At 39.4% G+C, this 26,262-nt stretch overlaps 1 protein-coding gene across 4 annotated transcripts in view; it reads left to right on the forward strand.

Moving 5' to 3' along the window:
* LOC149149675 (P-loop containing nucleoside triphosphate hydrolases superfamily protein) overlaps nt 1-26,262 on the forward strand; it is a 358,770-nt gene that overhangs the window by 97,852 nt on the left and 234,656 nt on the right. The gene's annotated exons all lie outside the window — the stretch shown is intronic.

Here is a 26,262-nt window from a genome sequence, read left to right on the forward strand (position 1 = left end):
ACAACTCATCATTACTGTTTACATGATGACTTTATGTAAGTGTACTAGCCTAAATAATATTACAAAGCATGACCAGTCATCATTACAGTAGTCTATTCTAGCCTATGTTCCACCAAGCTTCCAGGATGGGAGAGCGGAGAGATGCACAAGGGGGAGGTGTGGGAGCACCTGTGTATTTTAGAAAAATTAAGGGGGAATGGGGGAACTTCAAGATCCATAGCATAAGGGTTGCATTCTCTAATATAATAAAATATATATAATAATGATTTAATCGAGAAAATAACAATTTACCCCTTGAAAATTCATCATTGTGCAATGCTATAATCCTGCCAATCCTAAATCATAAAAACTGTTAAGTCTGCTGAGATATGAATGGGATATGAAGTTCTACTTTCTCCATATGAAATGTGATGAGGTTGGAACTGCTCTCAATCATCCTTAAGCAATTAATGGTAAATTCAAAAAATTAAGTAAAAGTGACATTCTCCTTATGTCACTTTTGCTTTAAGAATTTAATATTTCCATTAATTACCAAGGTCATAGATTCCTCAAAGCTCTATCACCTATTTTAGTTCTATCTTCATGGGTTGCTAGACAGAAAATCTGGGGGGGAGGGGGGTGGCAGACGGGAGCGCGCAGCCGCCCCCTTGTTGTGGAGTGGTGTGCCCAGATGTCCCCTGTTTGGAGAAACACATCCCCCACACTAGGGAAATGTTTCGCCATGCATTTCCCTGATCTCCTCCAAAAGGGGGACGTGGGGAAATGTTTCCCCAGGTGCTCCCTATCCCCGGAGTGTGGGAAACGTGGAGACCATGTTCCCACAGAACACTGATTTTAACACCCCACTTAATGCTTGTAGTGGAGTATGCACCAAGCTTATCTTTGAAATTGATAACCTTATCTGGACTGAGAGGTTTGGTCAGAATATTGGTAGTCTGCTCCTGGGTCACACAATACTGTCTCTTCATTTCCAATAACTTTAACTTGGTCTTTTCCCAGTAGTAGTGCCTGCATGTCACATACCTGCAAATAAAATATAGTTGCACAGAGACTGTACACTATTGAGGTAAATGATTGAATAATTGACAATGATAAGGTAATGATATAATTGAATGATGTGATCTCTTTATCTGGTGTTTGGCGAGATGGATTACAAGTTACAATGAATGGTCATGACCTTAAGGTTTAATTAATAATAAATATATATTATATATACAGGTGATAAATTATTTATACTGGTGATATAACCCTATGTATATCACAAGTCCTCCTTTGTTGAAATGCTATGACCTCAAAGCATGGCAAGGATGGATAGTCTCAAAGAAAATGCATTGTCTTCCATAGATATCATCTCAATATCAATGGAAAGGATAAATTTAAGACTAAACTGCTGCATGGAGTGTGAGGGTGGTGTAGCTTGGCAACAATGTTCTTTTCTTCAATGGTACTTAGATTATAGATACTTCCTTTTATATATATTTGGAATTATATAATATAACTGTTCTTAAAAATAAATTTGAAATAGAATATTCTATTATTTTCTTGTATTTTTCTCAATCTTCGTAAACATGGTGCTTGATCTAACTAATAATTAATTAAGGATGATATATTTGGGGTCATGATGGTATGACTGTGTAACATTTTGGCAGTCTGCTGTGCGAATGAAGACTAGTTAATGATCTGGTCCAACATTCAAAATGTTGAGAAAAAGGGTACCAAGGAAGTGTTTCCTAGTGCTTTAGACTTTTTGCTTAGGAAAACACGTTAAAACACATTAAACCACCTTTTAGTAAATGTCATTATGAGTTATTAAAGTCATGTGACTTAAAGTTACTTTATGAGGTACTTTAATATTGTACTTTATATTATTAAAGTCACTTTATGTTTATAAAGTGACTTTATTAGAAAAAGTACATGGTACCTTATAATATTAAAGTCACTCTATGAAAAGAAAGTACAAGGTATAACTTGAAGTTATAAAGTAACTAGGGAGACTTATTAATGAGGGGGGACACATGAAAAAGGGGGTCAAGTGAGTAAAATATTTCCACCATTGATTAAATCTCAGCCTTTGATCAAAAGGGTTAGTGTTCTCTCATCTTAATGAAACTAGAAAGGAAAAAAGGCATGAAAATGAGGTTGAGAGAGCTTTAAGGAGATTAGAGGCTCATTCTACATGTGCATTTGTGGAAGAGAAGAGCAAGAGGAGAAGAGTTTGTGGCTGTGACAGCCATTTTCCAAGGAGAGAATCTACAGCAGCTTGAAGAGAACACCTTCAGCACACAAATCGAGGAGATCAGGCCCACATTTTTAGGCTGAAACGGTTGTATGCATTCCCAGAAATTGCAGTGAGAGTTTCAGCACAGTTTTTGAGGGGCTGAGAGAGAGTCAGCGTGATTTTCAAGGAGGTTCTTGTGCACTAATTGCAGGTCCTTCAGCACAGGAATCGAGGGCATTAACTGTGGTTGGACAGCCTGAAAAGCTAGGAATATAAGTGCTGAAATTTGAGGCACTGAGCGCTGTTTCCTAGGCAGTATTTGTACTGAAATTGAGGGCTGAGTTTGCTGAAGGTGGCCCGAGATTCAAGGAATATAATGCTGGTATTGTGACACAAAATTCTGAAGAAATTTCAACCCCCACTCCGGGTATCAGTTTTCCTTATCACTCCATGCATTTAGTTTTAAATCCAAGCATGATAAAAATTATAAATTCTGGAAATGACAATAATTTTCTGAAAACACAAATTTAGAGATTTCACAACTGCTGAAATTGCAGAAATAAAACACAGCAAAATTATGACAGCCACACAAAAAATAACACAGTGATTTTTGGTCAATGTGACCCTGGAAAAATCCCCTACAACCTAAGTCACCTGACACGGGGATTCGGGACACGTAGGATTCGGGATTCGTGGTGTCGGATTCGGGACACGCTGACCCCCGGAACAAGACACGTTAGGACACATTATATATTATTTTATTAATATATATATATATATATATATATATATATATATATATATATATATATATGATGATATATCTTAAAAATTAGTTATTAGCATATTTCTTACACACAAATTTATTGATTTCAAACATAGATCTTCATCTATAGCTATTAGCATGCATAGTACATACAAAATTCAAATAAATGTCGGTGGTACTGGTCACATAAATGATAAATGATAAATCTATTAAAAATTTAAATCATGATTCATAATTCATAACTGAAAGACAACTTACGACTACAAGATAGTAAGATAAACACACTGACAACTGTAGTTTTCTCATTAAGTCATCAAATCAAAATCTGTTACATAGGTAGTGTTGGTGCAATGCCAATGGCAAATAGAAATAGAAAATATAAAACAACTATAGGTATACAAGCCTCAGGCCCTCAAGGCATCAATCAGCATCAGAATCAGCATCACTGTCCCCATCATCATGGTCCCCACTGCTCTCCTCTGCATCCTCCTCCTCCCCTGTATCCATAGTCGCCTCTGCATCTGCTGGTATGGAGGTTGAGTCATCAAAACTAATAGGGTCTAGCACTGGATCACCGAGATCCATGTTGGCCAATGCCAACTCAACAGTGGTGTCCAGACCCATATCTTCAGGAAAGACATCCCACATCTTTGTCTTTCCCCTCAACCACTCTTCCCTCTGCCTGTAAATAAGACGAAGGTTGGTGTGCACATACACCATTGTCTCTGCCCTGGACTGCTCAAGCCTGTTCTTCTTCACAGTATGCAAATTCCCATATGTGCTCCAATTCCTCTCGCAACAAGAGGATGAAGTCACCTGAGAGAGGAGCCTCATGGCTAACTGCTGAAGAGGACGGCTTGTTGCCCCATGATATGCCCACCAAGAGTAGGGCTTCTTAAGCCCCCTGTCTCTAATCACATCATAACCTGCAAACCGACCAGTGCCAGTGGAAAACTCTGCAAAGGAATCCTCCACCTCAGCAAGCAATGCACTATCCTGATAAATCCGCTGAAGCGCCTCTTTCCTCCCCTGTGAGATTTCACCATCCATGTGAGGAGGGAATCTGCGGGAAGGTCCACCATTCAGCCACTCATGGCTGTAGTATTTGGGGTTCAATGAGTGAGCCAAACAATGTAAAGGTGTACAATTCTTGTCCCATCTGCGGACAAGAATATCATGTATGGTATCGCAGAAGGCCTCTGGTGATGTCTCATACGGGGGGCACTCACTCTGTAGAATAATGCTCCTCACAGACTCAATCATGGAATCCCATCCCTCATAAACCTCTCCTAGAATGGGTTTGTCTGTATCTGCAACTCGAAGCAAAGAGATGATAGGGTCCATGATCCGAATAATTAGATCTACCCTCTGCCACCAAGCATCATCTAGTACCTTGTCCTTCACTCTTTTAGAGGCTGCCTGATCTGTCTTTCTCCAAAAAGACCAAAACTCAGAAATAACCATGGACCCAAGAGCAGTCTTGACCTCCCTCAACCTCTTCAACATCATGAATGAAGATGCAAACCGTGTATCAGCAATCTTCAACAATGATAGATTGCTGTACTCCTTGTAGATAGTGAGGGCATTTGTATGATTTTGCACAAAGTTACGGATATGTCTTGCATCCTCAATAATGCTTCCAATCCAAAGCACATCAGAAGCAATGGATTTCAGTGCTAAGTTCAATGAATGGACAATGCAAGGTGTCCAAAACACTTGTGGATATTTAGCTTCCACAATCATGCCAGCCGCCTTGCAAACAGGTGCATTATCTGTAATGATTTGCACTCAAGAATCAACACCTACCTCTTCAATAACTCTAATAAATAACTCACCCATAAATTGTGCATCCTTGTATTCGCCAAGTGTATCCACTGCTTTCAGGAAAACTGGACCATTCAAGGAAGACACCATGAAGTTGATGATTGGGTGTCGTGCTGGATCTGTCCATCCATCAGAAACAATGCTAACCCCAGATGTTGGCCATGATGCCTTAATAGGCTCGAGCATTTTTTGCACCTCTTTTTTTGCCTTCGTCAACAATGTGGTTCTCAGCTTCTCTGACCCAGGAGGCACATACCCTGCTGGAGCCCCTTGAGTTAGAGCTTGGCACATCTCAACAAATAAAGGTGAACGTGCAACATTAAATGATATGAAGTTTTGATAGAAAAAGAAGGCAATGGTGAGATCAAGCTCGTCCCGTCTCTCTTTTTGGAAAATCCTGTCCATTGGACCAAGTGATCTTCTTTTTAATGCTTGTCCCCCAGTAGAAGTAGAACTCTCAAATGGAAATTTGGAGGTGGCTTTCCTCAAAAATGGAAGGGGGTCTTCATTCTTGCCCTTGGGTGCTTTTGATTTTGAAGCCAGTGCCACATGTTCCATACCAACATGGGCCTCCTTTACCAATTCTTTTCTCTTTTGTTTAGGAATATCTTTACAAGCTCCAATCCCCTTACCAGGTATAGCCAACAAATGTGCTCTCACACGGTGATATGTGCTTGTGAAAGAAATGTTACAAAAGCTGCATTTCCATTGCACATTGCCTCCTCCCTTTCCCTTGCTGTTTGACCCATCCTCTCTTGCGACATATTTCCACAATGGATATTTTTCATTGTCTTTAACTCCTCTTCCCTCAAGATTACTTGCAGCAGACTCTGATGATATTGGGGGAGGAAGAGCATCTCTACCCATGACATTCTTGCCCTTCCTTGCTGCCCTTGCCGTTGATTGAGCCATGTTACCTCAACCTGTAAAAAAAATGAACAAACAGTCAAACTGCTGTAAAATTTTTAAAATGCAAACAGCAAAAGAAATGAACAAGAATCAAGTTCATTTTATAGGCTAGCAGTGGCTCACTGCCAACTGGATGTATAATGTATTCTATGTTGCTGTATAAAAAATTAAAGACAGTGTTCTAAACTTCTACACTGCCAGGACAGGCCAAGGTCTGAGTGTTATAATTTATAAAAGACAGTGTTCTCAGCAGCCCTAAATATGTTCATATAGCATGGCCTTTATCTCTAGTTTTCGGCATTCCATGTTGCAAGGTTAATGAACCATCTGATATATATCAGATGGTTCATTAACCTTCTTCTGGTTCATTAACTTCTGTATATATCATCTGTGAGACCAACTCGAGTTTCTCTGAAATTTTCGTTCTTTTAAGCCAAGCTGGAGACATCCTGTTGAATAGACAGTTTGGATTCCTTTTGTCAACTCACTGAAATTCTGTTATGTCTTGAGGACAGCTACCATGGTGCACACGGTTAATACAACTCACTCACAAGTTGGTAGTGGACATGCTGTATCTGGGGGCACAGCAACAAATACGAGTGTGAACCAAGCCATTGCAGCCGTGCCAACTTCTGTTACAGGGTTGACAATCAACTTAAATATTGGGTTCCAAGAGTTTAAATACAAGGCCAAATCAATGCATGAGTCGCACAGATTTCTTTGTTTTGAGTTTCTTCTGTGCCCAAATTAGTTTCTGAGCATTGCATTTATTGAGATATAGGATGAGAGAGAGCTTAAAAAGCAACGAAGAAAGCAATCTAACAGGGAGTCTGCAAGGCGATCAAGGCTACGTAAACAGGTATAGATGCTTTGGGATTATAGGAGATGGTTAGAAATATGATATCCGAGCATCGAATCTAAAACTTAATGTGGAATACAATTTCAAGTTGATCATGTACTTTTAACTCAGGCTGAGTGCGAGGAGCTCGCAGAAAGAGTTGAAACACTGAAAGCAGAGAATGTGGTCTTGAGAACAGAGATATATCGTTTGGAAGAGGAACATAAAAAGCTGAAATCTGTAAATGTATCTCTCCGTGTGAGTTGCAATTGATGTTATGAAACCGAGCTGATGTCAGATTCGTAGTGGTTCATGTGGTTGCTTAGCAAAAATTATTGTATAATTATTTCTCTGGTTTTTGCAGGATCGGTTTTGGAAAGTTCAAAGAGAAGATAGAGATGGAGTGCAAGAAGAGCAAGAACAGTATATTGCAAATTCCAAGCACTGTGTATCATGGCGTTGCTCCATACGTTGTGGTGACTGGTTCTATATACCCGTAACCCAACATTACAGTGGTTCAACCGTTCAAGGGTTTTGTGTCACGTGATACAAAAACTCGGTGCATAATGTTAAAACTTAAAAGCCTTCTACCAACACAGAGCTCAGCAAACTAACCTTGGTCCTTAAACCTGCAAATTGCAATGCGGTCCGCCGCTGCTCCAAATCGCTGTTACTCGCTCCAAATTGCAAATGCGGTCAAATGGTAATGAAAACAGCGAACTTAAACCCCGAAAAACGAATCCGAAACCAAAAATCGTTCCAAAAATCGTGACACGTTCTTCATTTTTTTGACACGCTCATGACACGACGTACCCGGATATGACACGACGAGTCATTGAAACATGACACGTGTCAGGACAGAATCGTGTCCGATTCGTCCGATTCGGGATTCGTCCAGGGGTTTGGACGAATCCGGTTTCATAGCCTACAACTCTTGGGGAAAACCAGTTTGAGAGCTCTTCTTTATTTTTGACAATGTTTTTACAGAGAAACTGAAATACACAGTGAAAATTTCAACAAACACAAATTACAACTTATTTCAATTTCCGTGCTTGAACTCCACCTTGAAAATCGTGGCAGTCTGCAAACAGCCAAAACAAAAATTTTTACAGCATTAAAAGCTGTATGGCCAGCCTCATAAATTGTGCCCAAAACTTGCTGTCTCTCTTTCTCGATTTCTATGCCTTTCTCCTGCTGTATGGTTTTTCCTTGGGATGCGTGCCAATAAATGCTGCTGCCCAGATTTGCTGAAATGTCTTCTTGCTGCTCTCATTCTCTTCCTCACTGCTCAGAAATTTTCTCCTTGCTCTCTCCTCTTTCTCTCAAATGCTCACGAAAGAATGAATGATCTTTTCCTCTTCTCTTCCCCTTTTATTCTCTAAATGACCTTTTGGGTTACCCTAAGATCTAATGGCTGAGATTCATTTAGATTTAGGGATGAGAATAAATGTGCATTTAATTTTCACTTTCTATTTTTTAACTCTCCCACTTAAATAAAGACCCACTTAGCCATTTATTTCCATTGTCACTTTTTCACTTTCTAATTCTTCATTGAGTTTAATAAAGTCACCTTTAAATTAGAATGTAACTTTACCACTTATAAAGTCACTTTAAGAGAAAAATACAAATAAATTTGGACACTTTGCCCTAGGCCAAAGATCAAAGCCTTAGGGAACCACTTGTCCTCTGGTACCCAAATTTTAACAAATTTGAGATCTAGAAGTTTGATTTTCTGAGCAGAGGAGAGCAGATAGTGGCACAAACTCTTGTGCAGTGATTGCTGAACTTGTGAACCTAAGTTGCACGATACAGGGAAACAGGTATGAGTTTCCGAAATGGGCACGGTTTCGAAACGTGACCCCCCCAAAAATTGGAAACGGGAAAACATGATATATATATATATATATATATATATATATATATATATTAAGAAATCTCCTTTGCTCACTGTTGAAAATACCCTAGCTGAAACCACTGCTCTCTTCCTCTTTTCTCCTTGCTAAAATCGTCCGTCTCCAAGTGAAACGACTTGCTCAATTCGTGTGATGAGGGAATGAGGCGAGAGTCTTTTTATAACTTGAGAGAGGCATCTAGAAGCATCCACAAGATATTTTATTCGCCCAATCAAATATTAAAAGCAAAAAAACTAAAAAAATCGGAAAAAGCAATACTTAAAGTGGAAATGTCATCATACGACTTGGAAACTCGTTTCCGGCCACGTTTCCCCAACGTGAAACGTGCCAGTATGGCTGGAAATGCATTTCCAGGCCATACCAAACGCGTTTCCGCATTTCAGTTTTGCTTCTGGCCTGAAACGCCCTTGGGACCAATCACCAATGTTTCCTGCAACATAGCTCTGCACGAGTTTCCAAATCAGTGACATGATTTTTTAGGAGTTGGACAGAGTTATTCAAGCGATAGATAAGTATCCTTGATGAGTTTTTAAAGCTGTACTATTTTTCTTGAGAAAGACCAAATAAAATCTTCCTTAAGACTGATTTTCCCCTTGTGGGTTTTTCCAGGGCCAAAGTTGACCAAATGTTATGAACAAAGTTCGTATACACATCGGAATTATCAGAATATCTAAAATATATAAATATCCATGATAGGATAGGTAATAATTATTAATTATATATAGAAATGCTTGAATACAAGTGAGATATGAGATTGTTACAAATGAGGGCACGCTTATATACCTAGGCAGGTGCCCCTTCATGAACGTTCATGTCCTTGGTGACATGCCTCTTCATTAACTTATCTATTATTATGATTATTATTTATTTATTTATATTTAGATTATCTTTTATAGATTAGATTCATATCACCAAAAATAAGTCTTATTTTATGTGTGAATGCGTTAAAATTTTCTATCAGCTGAATGGTTAAAGTGTAGAGGTACCCTAGCAATGCTTTGTTTTAATGCATATGAAGTTTATTTATTAATCATGCTTATGTCGGCTTGTGGGCATTAAACCATATGCAATCAAACTAAACTGGAGGGGCTACAACATGACCTAAGAATTTTTCTACATGAAACCCTTTTGAATAAAGTTAAGAGGGTCACAATGGTCAATCAGGGATATCATTTTGACCCCTGCGCTGCTTACTCGTATGTGCTTGTTCACCTTCCCAAGGTAAAGATTTTGAATATAGCCTTTGTATATCTCTTCTTCAACCAACCATAAATGGCCTACCCTTCTCTACACAAGATATAAGTACAAGAGTTCTCTCCATGTAAAAGTGTGTTTGTGAGTCCTCTCGTTGCAAGGGTTTAGTGCATTATAGTGGTATAGCCTGTGGTTTAGAGTCCTCCTTTTCCAAAGGAAGTGGCTTGAAGTCATCTCTTGGCAAGGGTTGGCCCTTCAAATTCACTCTTTGTTGTAGTGATTGTTGGAAAGTGTCTCTATCAAAATTTGCAGAATATGACTTTGAAAGGAGGTCATCAACACATTCATGTGATTTCTTGCTTTTCCTAGAAGAATCACCGGTTTTAGTTGCCCCTCGGTTGTTTTCCTTTTTCACTAGGGTTTTCATGCTCACCAGCATGCTCTCTTAGCGTTGCACAAAGTGGGGATGAAGCAGGTGCATTTTTGAAAAAGCAAAGCGTTAGAAGCTTCATTTTCCAAAAATCCTCGGAATCAGCGTCTTGGAAGCGTCTATTATATACATATTTATTTATTTATTTATATATTATATTGCATTTATAATCAAAAAAAATTATCCAGAATGCCAAATTAGTTGTAGAATATATGAAAACATGCACTTTTGTATATAAATCAAGATAGAGATGGCATCCATAGTACATTAAAGCAACATCTATATACTATAAACTTATGCCTATTTGCCTTTATTTCTCTTGCCCGCCACGAGAACTTGGGAAGAGTTAACTCATATAGAAACTGAAGAGAGACTATGTGATGCTGATAGAGTTTATTCAACCTTGCCAGGTGCCGTTGGATAATAAATAGTCGAGTAAGTGACCTTGTTAGGTGCTGGTGGAAAGTGGATAGTGGACATTGGGCACTGCTGGGCTGTGGATAGTGGACACTGGACCTTGTTGGGTGTTGTGTCAGTAGTAAACCTTGTTGGGTGCTGTTGTGTCAGTAGTAAACCTTCCTGGATGCTGCTGTGACTTGTTGTCTTAGACTCTTACTACTGTGCATTGGAGCTTTAGTTTTGAACCTTGCTTGGTTTGTGTTTGCTGTTTGGGAGAGCTGAAACTGCTGCAGAGCTGAACTGTGTGCAGTTGTGGCATCGAAGTTCCCTTTTTTCTATTCTGGGGCTGTTTCTAAGATTAAAGAGAAGCAATAGTTTTTAGCAGAGCGCATTTTGAGCCAATTTGGACATGTACAGGGGAATCACCACCTACAGGAATACATGACAGCAAGCGTAATCATCACTAAATAGTGGAAAGTCTTGCCTTTTGTAAATGCATAACGAAGATCTATGTAGCTTAAAAAGAGTTTCTTGTTTTGGTGCTTTAGAGTCTATTCAGCCGGCAGTATGCGAGACACTTTTCCAGGAGTTATACCCAGTACTTTCAAACAGCACAGCTGATGGACAGAAGTAATGGCACCCTGATAATAGATATCTGGAACCTTGTCTGAACTGAGTATCTCCAGCATGCTGTTGGTATGGTTTTTGGCATCATTTGGACGCAAAATGGTTGCGGTTTTCTTTGAATCATATTCAGCATACTAGCCCTGATTTAGCATGACAAGGTGTAGCCTTTAGGGCCAATCTGTGCAGCACTTTCAAGCAACACAGAAAAGATCATCTGATGGACAGAAGTAATGGTATCCTGATATCTGGAATCTTGTCTGAACTGTGTATCTCCAGCTTGCTGTTGGTATGGGTTTTGGCTTGATTTGGATGCAAAATGGTTGCAGTTTTCTATGAATCATATTCAGCATACTAGCCCCTGATTTAGCATGACAAAGTGCAGCCTTTAGGGCCAATCTGTGTGAGGTCAGAGTGCTCTCTGAGGAGATATATCAGCATATGCTGCTGGTGCTTGCGATGGGAATACAGGTGGTAGAATACGTAGATCTGAAACTTATCTCGGGAAACAAAATTGTCCAGAACAGGTGAGCTCAGCGTTCTCAAGCACACTGCCCTTTGGTGCTTTGAAACACACACACACACACACACACCTTTGGAGCGCTGGAACAAGTTCTGGGGAGCCAACTTCATTTTTAGTTTAGTGTTGTTTCTATGAGGGCTGACATATCCAAGAAGCTGGAATATTGATTGACTAATCAGTTTGATGAGATGAGAAGTGAAATGGGATAATAGGCAATTCTTTAATGTGGAATTGGTCCATGGCCGACTTGAAATATTTGCAAATGTCAATTTCAGATACTTACAAGTGGCAGGGCTGATGCCTTGTTTACACAAGAGCTGGTTAATTGGATAGTTGTTTACCGCAAAGAAAAGGGTGGTTCTCCGATTAATAAATTTCTTGCTGAATTGGGGACAGATTGATCTCATTTGAAGAAACCTTAAGGTGGATGATGCAACTACATGGTATGCCCACTTTGAAGCCCTTACTATCACCATTAAAGCAACATTTGAAGGTTAGATGGTATAGCTTGGAGGCTCACACTTTCCCATTGAATGTTACTTGTTGGGTTGGAGGATGTCATTAGCCTTTTTGAAGAACCCTTGGAGGTGCATATGGCCACATATTGAGGTTGGATGTGGCTTGGAAAGGCCCTTCTTGGATGGGGTTTGTGTTCCCACTTTGAAGGCTTTCATGGCATGTTTGAAGACTAATGGAAGGATCCTTGTGTATTGAAGGGCCTTTGGAGATTGGATGCTATGCCAAAGCTATCCCTATACCTCATTCATGGAGATGGGTCACATTTTGAGGGCTTGTTGCCATTTTCTAGGTACATGCGGCAAGAATGCCCCTCAATTTATGTAATTTAGATTAATTAATTGAAAACGAGGTTCTTTTGCACCTCCATAGGATAGATTAGGGGCTTTTACCCTAGAAAATTAATAAGTTGATGTAAAGGAAGTTGAGCACTTCCTCTATAAATAGAGGTGCACCTCCTATCATTTTATCATGGTTGGATTGGAGGAGAAATCTCTTAGCAAGTCTGAAATTTCTTCAAATTTTTATTGTTTCTTAAATTTGAATATGGATGGATTAGTTGAATGACTTCTTGATGAGTTTGTGTTGATGTGGATAGTTCTCTCTTCTTGATGGATATGGTAGATCTTGATGGGGAAGGCATTGTTGATGTGGACAAATTCCTTTTCATGGATGATCTTTTGGTGAGTTTTGATGCATGCATGATAAATTGAGCAAGCTATCTTTTTTTATCTTGTTAAAGTCGATGGATAAAGATTATTAAATATTCACCATAGTCTTGTTGATATTTTTATCTCATTATCTTCCTTGGGAAAGATTTTCATCAAGTTTTTTTTTTCAGGTGACCTAAGTGAAGCTCCCTCCCTGATTTATCCTTAAAATTAGTAAGGCACCTAGCCCAGGTCTCTAGGGTACATGAGTCAGCCTACCCCTGTCCTTAAAGAATCTACTCCAAGCCTCTTTGAACCTCTCATCGAGCTCTTTTGAGATGACCTAAGCTAAGCTCACTCACTTATCCCATTTTTGAAGATTTTAGGGCGCTTGGGTCAATCCTCTAAGGGACACAAGTTAGTCTCTCTTAGTTCTTTAAACCTACGTCCGTCTCCTTTATTTCGAAGTGTGTTGATCCTTAACCCCATATGCCCTAAATGAATATATTAGCAAAGTAGTGCATGAATCTTATATCCTCCATCGTCCCTTTTCCTTTTAAAATCATCTATATTGTTTTGTTGAGGTTTTACTCTTCTTGTAAATCCCTAGTTGTCTGCGTTTTGGGACCTTTCCTTCGAACGCACCTTTGGTAATTACTAATAGAACCCTTGCAATCTTATCCACCTTAAACCCTAACAGTGCAGTTCTTTGATTGGTGGTATTTAAGTAGATGGTTTAGGGAGCTCTTGACCTAGTTTGAATGGGCCGTTAGATCTGTAAGATTTACTAGGGAGAACCCCCCACTTGAGCTAGAGGAGAGCTAGCCAAAGTGAGAATAGGGTTGGTGAGGTGACTGTGTGTGATTTGGAGTAGAAGTTGGCTAAGAGGGTTTGGGACCCTTGTTTTACTTCTTGTTGAAAAGATGTTGCTTCTTGGGATGTTTGGGTTTATCCTTTTTGTTGGGCCATTACGGCTTTTGTTGGATATACGTGCCTTGTGATCACTCCCAACATGCAAGATGCAAGAACTTGGATTTCTTGTGCAATTTCCCCAAATTTTGGATTACCTGGTGAGGTGGTTAGCGGGGTTTTCCAGAGCTTGTGTCAGCCTAGTCATAGGAGCGGGATTAATCCATTAGTGAGCCCAAAGGGTTTTAGAGGAGTTTTATGGGTTCGACTGGGATCACTTACCATATTTCATCATCGGGATCAATTCCGCATGGTTTTCTCTTGGTTTTGTCGGATTTCGATGATTTCTGTAAAATGACATTATTAACATGCATATTTTAATTAATTATGCCTAAGGTGTTGTTTCAGGCTGATTAGTTGGAGAAACACCTTAGTGTAATAGCTTGTTGGAATTGGGGCGAAAACATCTACATGGCAAGAAGATGTTAAAAAGGGGTTCTCGGTGGCCGGTGTGACCACAAAGGTGAATTCAGCATTTTTCGGCATTAAAAGTGACTTTAATTAGTTTATAAAAGTGACTTTATTAAATAAAGAAAGGAAAATTGTTTTTAAATATTTAATTGGAGGGAAAAAGTAATTGAGTTATAAAAAGGGAGATGAGGGAGTCTCTTCTTCATTGGTGCATTTGTGAGTTTGGAGAAAGAGTTCTTGGAGAGATTTTGAAGGAGAAGCTCGGGGTTTTGGAACCCTAGCCGCCATAACAGACTTCGATGTTGAAACTAGACACTTTAGTTTGGATTTGAGAGTTAAATCACTCAGATTTCATTGCTGAGATTCAATGGAGAACAAGTTCTACATGAAATATTGAGGTACCCGAGTTTCATCAGTTGATTTTTGGAGCTTATTTGGTATTTCTATATCATTTTTAAGAGGTAGGAGAACTCCATGAAAGTTTGAGCGTATAAACCCAGATCTGAGCCCTGGAAATCGATTCTCTTAGTCAAAGCAGTGGCAAAACGTGTTCCTTTAAGTGGATGCTCGCTGCGTGGAGAATATCTGAAGAAGCTGGTGGTTCAAGCTACCCCTTTGAGAGGCAGCTCTAATATTTAGTCACCACTGGGTGTATCTTCACTGTGGTGGAGTTTACCTTCCTCCTGGGCTGCGTGTTACTCGATGTCTTGAGGGTATGGGCTGTAAGGGATGAAGCACTGTACAAGGAGGTTGTACTTCAAAGTTTGGGCATAAAATGAATTCTTAAGAGGCCGTTCTCTGTTGCTGTGTATATACTATAAGCACGAGTTCTGGAAGATGTATCGAGGAGGTCGTGGGTGATTTCCCGTCTTTTTTGTTGTTGTAGCTTCACTGTGGGACTGTGTGCTATCTCAGGGTCAATCTTTATGTGGGATGCTGTTCAAATAATGACTGCTGCCAATTGCTGAGCATGCATGTCAATTCCTGGGCTTTCTAATTCCCCTCACTTTATGTTCAAGCTTTTAACGAGAAAAGACTCTGTTGGTGTTATTATACATATCTGCAGTTTATAATTTTTGAGTTTGTTTTATGGAATAAGAGATGGTCTGAAGTTGGTTGATTAATTTAAAATCACTGTATGCTAGCTCAGAAAACAAATTTATGAAAATCACCTACAACAAAGGACATGTGATATGTTTGATAAAATGCCTAGCTGGAAGAGTCACTAAAAACTCATAAATTGTTGGTCATTTGGGAAATTTCCAGTTATGAAACTTTACAAGTGCTTTTGTCAATTTTTTGAGTTCTGAATGAAATATCAATTGCTGGAGGCTGGATTCTCCATATTTAATTTTTTATGTCACTGTATGTGTATATTTAAGTATCAATAAATACATTTCACCTACAACAGTGTAATTGTGACATGTTTGACAAAAATATCTCAAGGACTGAACCAATAACCTCAGAAAATTTATAGCAGAGCACAGGTATTTCTAAAGGAGTATTACAATGGTATCAGAGCCTTAATCTTGGCTCAGTCGTGGGTTGTTGTTAAAGAACCATAGCATGTTATTGGACAGCTGTTGGGTTCAAAGGGCAGATTTTAACAAGGGAAAAATGCTTCCAAGTCAAGAAGAATTGTTAGCTCAAAAATTTGAAAACTATAACAAAACCTTAGCAAAAGTGATAGAGCACATGGAAACATGGGTGTCATCAAAGACAGTAAATAGAAAAAGGAATAGCAAATCCAGAGATGAAAATGTAGTCAAGGACCAGGAAGCCAGGATTGAAGATGAAAACCATAAACAAACCTTCCAGGACAAATTGAGAAAAGTCACACCCATTGAAAATGAAGATCACAGATTCACCCCAACAGGTTGGAACAAGAGTTTGGGATGAAAGGGAATAAAAATTGCTACAGAATGCTTGTCATCACTTAGCGAGATTTTTGAGTTAGATGATGAGTACAAAGAAAATCATGAGGCCACAATAGTTGACGATGATTCCCAAGAGGTGTGTGCAAAGATGATAACGCACAAGTGGCTGACGGTGCAAACTCAGTCCCATCAGTAGATGAGGTAAATGTTGCTCGCAAGTCTGCTTATGCCTATAAGTTGGAAAACCAATTTAAGATGATTGTAGAAAAGATTAGGGCAACTAGGAGGCAATATGATGATGCACTTGTATTGGTGACAGATTATTGTTGGAGAAGTGCTGTGACACATGACAGTTTAGAAGGAGAGCCTTCACTTGCAGATTTTCAGACTCTCAGGAAGGCGTTGGTAGAGATGAAATCTAACTATCTATACCTCCTTTCAGACAGAGAACACCTACTCATGCTTACTGAGATATATCATGATGTGCTAGTAGGGAAAGAGGACGAAGTCAACATGCTAACTTATGAGCTTGAGATTTCCCAGGAGTCCTTAAAGAGCCCTCAAATGGCCCTTCAAGAATTAGAGTTGTAGGTTGACCAACTTTGTATGGAGTTGAATTGTGTAGATTCTTCTATGGCAACTATTACACAAGAAGATGTTAGGGACACTCATGATTTGATAGAGGAGCCTCATGTGATAGTGGAGCACGAGGAGCCCCGAGATGAATTGGCACTTCAAAGAGGCATGTTCTAGAGGTTACCGATTATACACCCACGAGATGTGGATACAAATATATTTCAGATGAGGATACATCCATCTGGGATTCAGGTTTGTTTGACATGAGTGGAGTGGATACTGGAGACCCTGGTTGGCATTGGGATCTAGGTGGGGTTTTCAATCATTTACTAGGTGTGAAGGATGACTATGGCATTGACAGGGTGATTGATCCAGTGACCAAGCATTCATGTTCATTCAGGTGTCAACGCTAGTGGCGAGTTGGTTTGATGCATGAGTGTGCAGACTTCAAGAGATGTCTTGGCACATTGTTCATGCATGGGGTTGCAGGGTGGTCAGAATGCCCATGGGGTTGTAGGGTGGTCATCATGCCTCGACTGGAGTTATTTAGATGGGATGGCATTTATATGCCACCAGATAAAGCAGTATATGGGGATGGTGTTCTTCCATTGATGTATTCAATATTGGGCATAGGAGCCACCGAGGATCGACACAATAGTGACATCCCCATTAGCATGTGAGGACTCATGCCACTTAGGTCTACTCGGTTAGAGAAGGAGATATGGCTCACATCATGGTGCGTCAGCAGTAGGTGGTGATACCCAGTGGGGTACAGGGATATATGCCATAGTGTGTAGAGGTATGTAGAGGAGTACGATGATGCATGGTTTTATGCAGTGTTGTATGGTGTTGCACAACGGGATATTCTAAGTTTATGCAGTGGTGTATGGTGCTGCACATCGGTATATCCCAAAGCATTGCTTTTGGGGAGACAAATTGATTGGGACATCAGGGATACCAGTGGGCTTGGCTTACCCAGGATCGATGAGTGGGTGGATGAGCGTGAGGGAGCATTGCATTCCTTGAAGTTTGATCTTCAATTGGAATATTACCTGATTAAAGTCAGAGAGCATGATACTCACGTGACTACCCTTGGGAGTCCATATGGGTTCCTGATCACGCCCTTGGGATTAAGTTCCTAAGTTGCAGGAAACGTTGGAGAAGGGTCCTTTTCCGGCTGGAAGCGAAATGAAAACGAGGAAACTCGTACAGTACAACCTAGAAACTTGTTTTCAGCCGTACTGGCCCATTTCTCGAGGAGGAGACGTGGCTAGTACGGTCGGAAACACGTTTCCAGGCAGTACATTGGAGTTTCCTCTTCTAACTTGACTTTTTCTTGTATTTTATTTTTATTTTTTCGCTTCTAATTTTTTAATGGGCGACTAAAATATCTTCTAGATGCCTCTCAAGTTATAAAAAAGAGGATTTTTTGAGTGGGATAGTGCAATGTTCAAGCCTATGGCCCTAGTGTTGATATGCAGTTCATGGTAATGTTAAATTATTAAAGTAAAAGTGACATTCTCCTTTATTTTTCATTTCATCATTTTACTTAAATTTTTAACATTACCATGAAATGACTCAGGATGTTTGAGAGTGGTTTCGCCCTCATTGAATTTCATATGGAGAAAGTAGAATTTTAGATCTCACTCAAAATCCAGCAAACTTATCTGTTTTTCAGGATTTCAGGATTGCAATGTTTCCATTGGATTTTGTCATGTATTAGGGTATGGAACTTGTATTTAATCAAGAGAACCAAGACCTCTATGCAGGGGAGACTCCCAATAATCAAGAGCACGTAGGGTACTAGGGTATGGAACCTGTATTTAATCAAGAGCACTAAGGTCGTTCGACTATGTAGGAGGAGACTGCCAATCAAGCACGAGACGAGAAATTAGAAATTCCTCGTTGCTGATTTTGGATATTGCTATTTTCATTATGTGATCATTCATGAGTAAATGTGATGTAAATTTAGAGACTTATAGTTTATGCATTGACAATTGACAATTTAATCATAATGTAATAAATTAGAATGTATCATATATGCTTTATGATTGCACATATTTCTTAAATGTCCTAATATATATATATTGTGTTTCCCCATTTCCAAAATTTGGGGGGGTCACGTTTCGTACCCGTGCCCGTTTCGGAAACTCGTACCTGTTTCCCCGTTTCGTGCAACTTAGGGATTAACCCATGCATTTGTCACTTTCCAGTTCAACACACTGTTGCAATGGCTTCTTTTGTTGTTCTTTAATGCTCTCATCACATATAGCATGACACATGGGGGTCAACTGACACATTTGGGTGAGACACAACGCATCGTAGACATGATAATTTCTTCCCAGTTGAGGCATACGGTTAGAGCGCGAGTTGACAGATATAGGATTAGGTATGGCATGACCCACTCTAGAGGCAGCGTATATTCCGCCCCCATGTACACACTTAGGGAGATGATTAGGAGAGAGTTGCATGGCACACCTTAGACAGGACATTTCGAGGCATTGTACGAGCATGGGGCACATGGGATGGTATGCTTCCTTTACAGGAAGGCATGTGAGCTCCAGGCAGTAATTGAGTACATCACCAGGAGGCAGGATAACATAGTCAGCTGTGTGATTCGGTAGGAGCAACGTAGTTTAGCATGCGCCAGATTGATTCATGATACATGGTTTTTGTCTATTGGTTGCATACAGGGACTAGTGATGAGGCATAGATGGGCGCTAACAATTAACAGTGCTTTGCCGCAATAATCAGTTATAATTAAAGTGGCACAATGGCAGCATGGAAGTTCCCTTTTGAGATTAGCATGGGACCCGAGCATTACAGGTCTCGATAGCTCAACTACCATTATGCATGAGTTGGTCATTACAGGGGAAGATCACTCAGATCTTCCATTGGACTTCAATTTGGCGGAGGGCCTTTCACTTCTTAGTGATTCATTGATGGTATCAAAGGTGGTAGTGGTTAGTTCTCGTGGGCGTGGATCCTTTTTCGCAGGTTTTGGACTGTACTTTTAGGCGTTCACTTGTGAGGTGCATGTGATTGGTTTTCTGCTTGGCTAGCTTCTTGAGGAGTTGTTTGGAATTTCACATTTTTGAGACGTTCTACTTATTGGCAGTATGCATAGGGCCTTTGGTGTCTTTCTTGTTGGGGAGTGAGTGGAGCGAGAGATGCTTCATGATGATTATGATGGTTTGGGACCCTGGTATTCACTTGGATCAACTTGTGGAGCGGTAACATGCATTGGCATTGCTTGAGGGCAAACAATTGTGGGAAGGGGAGACTGCAATGTCCCCAAATTTTGGATTACCAGGTGAGGTGGTTAGCAGGGTTTTCCAGAGCTTGTGTTAGCATGGTCATAGGAGCGGGATTACTCCATTGTTGGGCCCGGAGGATTTTAGAGGAGTTTTATGGGTTTGACTTACCATATTTCATCATCGGGATCAATTCCGCGCTGTTTGCTCTTGGTTCTGTCGGATTCCGATGATTTTCGTAAAACGACGTTATTAACAAGCATATTTTAATTAATTACGCTTAAGGTGTTGTTTCGGCCTGATTACTTGGGGAATAACCTTAGTGTAATAGCTCGTTGGAATTGAGGCGAAAAGATCTACAGGGCAAGATGATAAAAAGGGGTATTGGGTGTGGCCACTGTGACCACAAAGTCGAGTTAAGTAGTTTTCGGCATTAAAAGTGACTTTAATTAGTTTACAAAAGTCACTTTATTAAATAAATAAAGGAAAAGTGTTTTTAAATATTTAATTGGAGGGAAAAGGTAAGTGAGTTATAAAAAGGGAAATGAGGGGGCCTCTTCCTCATTGGTGCATTTGTGAATTTGGAGAAAGAGTTCTTGGAGAGTGTTTGAAGGAGAAGCTCAGGTTTTTGGAATGCTAGCCGCCATAATAGGCATCGGTGTTAAAACTAGATGCCCTAGTTTGGATTTAAGAGTGAAATCACCTAGATTTCATCGCTGAGCTTCAATGGAAAACAAGTTCCACATGAAATATTGAGGTACCCAAGTTTCATCAATTGATTTTTGGAGCTTATTTGGTATTTCTATAGCATTTTTAACAGGTAGGAGAACTCCATGAAAGTATGTGTACAAGCTCAAATATGAGTCCTGTAAATTGATTATCTTAGTCACAGCAGAGGCAAAACGTGTTCCTTTAAGTGGCTGCTTGCTGCGTGGAGAATATCTGAAGAAGCTGGTGGTTTGAGCTATCCCTTTGAGAGGCAGCTCAAATATTTAGTCACGACTGGGTGTATCTTCACTGTGGTGGAGTTTCCCTTCCTCCTGGTCTGCATGTTACTCAATGTCTTGAGCGTATGGGCTGTAAGGGATGAAGCACTGTACAAGGAGGTCATACTTCAAAGTTTGGGCATAAAATGAATTCTTAAGAGGCCATTCTCTGCTGCTGTGTATAGACATGAGTTCTGGAAGCTGTATCGAGGAGGTCGTGGTTGATTTCCCATCTTCATTGTTGTTGTAGTTTCACTGTGGGACTGCGTGCTATCTCAGGGTCAATCTTTATGTGGGATGCTGTTCAAATAATGACTGGTGCCAAGCACTGAGCATGCATATTAATTTCTGGGCTTTGTATTTCGCAACCAGACCCTAAATCGTTGCTTCCAGTGGACTGAAATTTATGTTAGTGGCTGCCAATAACAAACAGGTTCCTGCTTTCTAATTCCCCACTTTATGTTCAAGCTTTTAATGAGAAAAGACCTTCTGTTGGTGTTATTGCTGCATGCTAGCTCAGAAAACAAATTTATGAAAATCACCTACAACAAAAGACATGTGATATGTTTGACAAAATGCCTAGCTGGAAGAGTCACTAAAAAACTCATGAATGAAATAACAATTGCTGGTTAGAGTCTGGATTCTCCATATTTATGTCACTGTATGTGTATATTTAAGTATCAATAAATACATTTCACCTACAACATTGTAGTTGCGACGTGTTCGACAAAAATATCTTAAAAACTGAACCAATAAACTCAAAAAATTTATAGCAGAGCAGAGGTATTTCTGAAGAAGGAATATTACAATGGTATCAGAGCCTTAATCTTGGCTCAACCATGGGTTTTTGTTAAAAAACCAGAGCATGTTCTTGGACAGTTGCTGGGTTCAAAGGGCAGATTATAACAAGGGAAAAATGCTTCCAAGTCAAGAAGAATTGTTGGCTTGAAAATGAAAACCATTGCAAAAGTGATAGAGCACATGGAAGCATGGTTGTCATCAAAGACAATAAATAGGAAAAGGAATAACAAATCCAAAGATGAAAAATGTAGTCTAGGGCCAGGAAGCAAGGATTGAAGATGAAAACCATAAACAAACCTTCAGGACAAATTGAGAAAAGTCACACCCGTTGAAAATGAAGCTATCACAGATTCACCCCAACAGGTTGGAACAAGAGTTTGGGATGAAAGGGAATAAAAATTGCTGCAGAATGCTTGTCATCACTTAGCGAGATTTTTGAGTTAGATGATGAGTACAAAGAAAATCATGAGGCCACAATAGTTGACGATGATTCCCAAGAGGTGTGTGCAAAGATGATAACTCACAAGTGGCCGACGGTGCAAACTCAGTACCATCAGTAGATGAGGTAAATGTTGCTCGCAAGTCTGCTTATGCCTATAAGTTGGAAAACCAATTTAAGATGATTGTAGAAAAGATTAGGGCAACTAGGAGGCAATATGATGATGCACTTGTATTGGTGACAGATTATTGTTGGAGAAGTGCTGTGACACATGACAGTTTAGGAGGAGAGCCTTCACTTGCAGATTTTCAGATTCTCAGGAAGGCATTGGTAGAGATGAAATCTAACTATCTATACCTCCTTTCAGACAGAGAACACCTACTCATGCTTACTGAGATATATCATGATGTGCTAGTAGGGAAAGAGGACGAAGTCAACATGCTTACTTATGAGCTTGAGATTTCCCAGGAGTCCTTAAAGAGCCCTCAAATGGCCCTTCAAGAATTAGAGTTGTAGGTTGACCAACTTTGTATGGAGTTGAACAAGGTTCAGATCTACATGGTCAAAGCCAAATATAAGCATGGAGTGACACATGTTCAACCATCTTGGCAACTCTCTCTCCCAAGGAAAAAATCAAGAATAGAAGTGTATAAAATCGACCAAGTTGTGCTCAAAACAAATCAAGGAAATATTCAAATTCGTAAAAAACACAACAATTTGCTAGTAATGTGATAGATATCACATCAATTTTGTATTGTTGGTTAATGTTGAAGTTTAAATCTTGGAAGAATTGTCTCATGTACTTTGAAGAAGTCCACAAACAGTTTTTCTTAAGGAATGAGCCAATGTCTTGGAAGAGATCGAAGTCCCTTTGAAAAGTTCTAATGGTCTGATAAAATGCTTGAAGATTTATTACATGAAGAGATAAGGTCCAAAATACCTCTTCTTTTGTGCAACCTCATTATTAAATTATGATTTAAATTTAAATGCAGGTCATTTTTCAAAAAACTCCAAAAAATGTCTGATAAAATAGTCCAATTCCCCTTCATAATGTTTCAAACGGGCCCTCATGGGCATTCCTTGGGTCAAAATATTTCCTTGATTTTAAGGAGTAGACATTCCAACAAAGTAATTGTGGTACGCAGACATTCCTACAAAGTAATTGTTTTTAATCCGAACTTCCAGACTAAGGAGTGACTTTTTAAGTCACAAAATGGGTTCTTAAAACCCCTGTTGTCTCAAAACCTAACAACCCTTGTGAGAGGTCTTGCAAGATAAGAGCCTAAACTAAGACACAACAATGAGGTGGATGCCATTGCCACCTTAACTCTCCACCTCCTACACTTTAGTGGAATTTCACCACAAGGAAGACTTCCCAGATCACCCAAGATATTCTAGGTTGATAAGATCAAGGTGATATTTTAAGATGATTTGATCAAGGTACTTCTTACTTGGAACAAGGCACAATTCTTTGTAACAAGGAACAATGTGCTTATGAATAAGTCTAAGAAATAGAGCTTATAACATAGGGTTTCAAAATGTAAGGTCAACAATGGCACATCTTGGCATAAAAGCAAAAGGAAAAGGTTTGCTTTACATGATATGATCAACCAATGAAGTGACAATCTTCTAGTAGCCCTAAGTTGAAGCCTTTGCGCAGGATTAGGGTTTTATAAGGCCTAGAATTACCTAGGGTTGATGATGTTAGCCCTAATGAGGCACCCTTTACCAAGCAATATGCTAGATTTTGAGTTTGTTAGGTTAAGCAAGGTAAGAGAGTGCCAAATCAGCTCTAATGCTTCACTACTTCAAACCCTATTTGAATTCATCCTAAACCCTAGTCTTAGTGGCTTGTGTTAAACGAAAAATAGAGAAAGAGAGGGGAAAGGTAAAGTTTTGGAGTTTTTGATCATGAAGAGGGTTGCCAGTGCCTTTTCCCTAGTTGGGTGATGGAGTCTTAGGAACTTTAACCATGGAAACAACAAATCTTTGAAGCGAATAAAGGGGGAAAACCCTAGTTTTCACTTCCTAATCCAAGCTATGATTTTATGATGGGAGAAGTTCACTAGAAAAAGTCTTTCTAGGAGATCTTTTAGGGAGTTCAAGTATAGAAGATTAAGCATGCAATAATTACCAAGAATTTTATGTAAACACATGCATTTAGACAAGGAAAATAGAAACCCTAGCAATATTCCATTACATGCATAACCATGATAGATGTTCAACAAAAAATACTCACAATATATATGAGAACATGTCTTCTTTCAAATCAAAAATGATGTCTCCACAACAAAAACTAGTCTCGGATAGCCAAAATCCACTTAAGATGAGATCTTCACAAGTAGAGAAGTACAAAGAGCAAGTTGAGTCTCTTTAAGAGAGGTCGGATTACACACAAGTGGTGATGATAAAGTGAGAGAAGAGATCCTCTAGTTATATGAGGTTTATCACCTCTAATTAATGATTAAAAGCCCCTGCACAAGTTTGATTTTTGAGTAGACATAAAATAAATTTGGGTTACAAGCCAAGCCACTAGCTCAACGACAAAATATACCAAAAGAAGCCCACACGTGTGAGTTGTAAGCCTAAAAAGGGATGACATCATGCCCTTCTAGGGGTCTAAATGTTGCTCCATCAAAGCATGGAAGGGCTACGAAGGTCTTCGAGCATCATTATCATTTTCCATTTAAGGAAAAATTCTCAAATCAAGCCTCAAAGCAACTCCACATGTCTAAAATCCAGTTGTGGTTGCCATATGTTATCTCCATGGGTGCCTAGTAGAGAATGTGGTGTTCTCTCTCTCTTTGCAATGTTTGGTCTCCATCAGGTGCAACAAGCCCTCCTTAATCATCCTGGGTATGACCATCCTTATTTGGGCTCTGGATGGATGCCTGTCAAGTATTGTCAAGGCCAGCTTGGGGGCATGTCGGGTCCACTGGTACATAATGAAGGATCCTCCATGCTAAGCAAGAGAATCTCAATGTTCTTGCATGTGGGGGTGCTTTGGAATGTCTGTCAATTGCTTAGGTTATCAAAGTGCCCAACGCTTTGCTATAAAAGGGCAATGTTGTGTCTTCCAAATGATCATGCTCTCTAGAAGTGTAATGTGGCCTAGGCATTATGTAGAGTATGATACCCTCTAGGCCTCAACTGCTCTGGACTGCTTGGAAAAACCATTTCAAACTCAAGTCAAAGGAACCATTCATTAGAGACAAAGACCATAAATGCATCTAAGTGGACCATACTTAAGTGTTAAGGGCATATTAATACTTCAAACTGGGATCACCTTCAAATGTCTAACTAGACTGTGAAATTTTCAACTATTGCAGCAACTGGAAATTATTCTTCTAATTGTAAATTAATTTTGTAGTTTATTTGTTATGAAAAACAAAGAATAATTCACAACTACAATTTTCACCAAAATGAATACTGCGTAAGATAAACTGGAAACTGAGAAAATAGTGACACACACACACAATATAACATTGTTATTTTTGGAGAAAAGTCCCTAGAAAAACCTAATGTGGGAAAACCGGTGCAACTGCTAAGGGTTTTGATTATTAAGCAACAGTGAGAAAATTCTGAGTACAACTGGATGCCCAAACTGGCAATCCTCTACAGAAGAAATTGGCCATGTTGCACCCATTTTTCAACATTCCAAGGAAGCAGTGTCTGAGGACTTCAAAGAATTTTTTCAAAGTCAGAATCATCAACCAACAGTCTGTTCTATGTCATTGTAAACCCATTCTACAAAATTATAATGTAAATGATGCTAATACGGCCATTTTATTATGTAACAGCCTAGGTAAGCCTATGATGTTGGCGACAAATTTCATCATAAGAGGTTTTTTCATCTCATTGATTCATCTGTGTTTGTAAACACAAATGATTGACAAAGTTTTTCCCTCCAGCCTCACCCCAAAGCTAGGTTGGAATTTATCGTCGAAGTATTAGGTGAGTCCTAGTGTTTTAGTTGAGTCTATTGTAAAAGTGATTTGGGAATAATTTACGCTAATTGGTTAAATTATTTTATTACAGATCACTTGGTCTACTAGATCATACTGTGTTGCAGAATTGGGTATGTATTTTGAGACTTTATAACAAATGGATATCCCCCCTTTGAGGGTTGAATTTGTAAAATTTTA

Source organism: Pinus tabuliformis, chromosome 9, assembly GCF_031772625.1.
Source record: "Pinus tabuliformis cultivar Carrire ecotype Pingquan chromosome 9, CPIR1, whole genome shotgun sequence".
Classification (NCBI taxonomy): Eukaryota; Viridiplantae; Streptophyta; class Pinopsida; order Pinales; family Pinaceae; genus Pinus; species Pinus tabuliformis.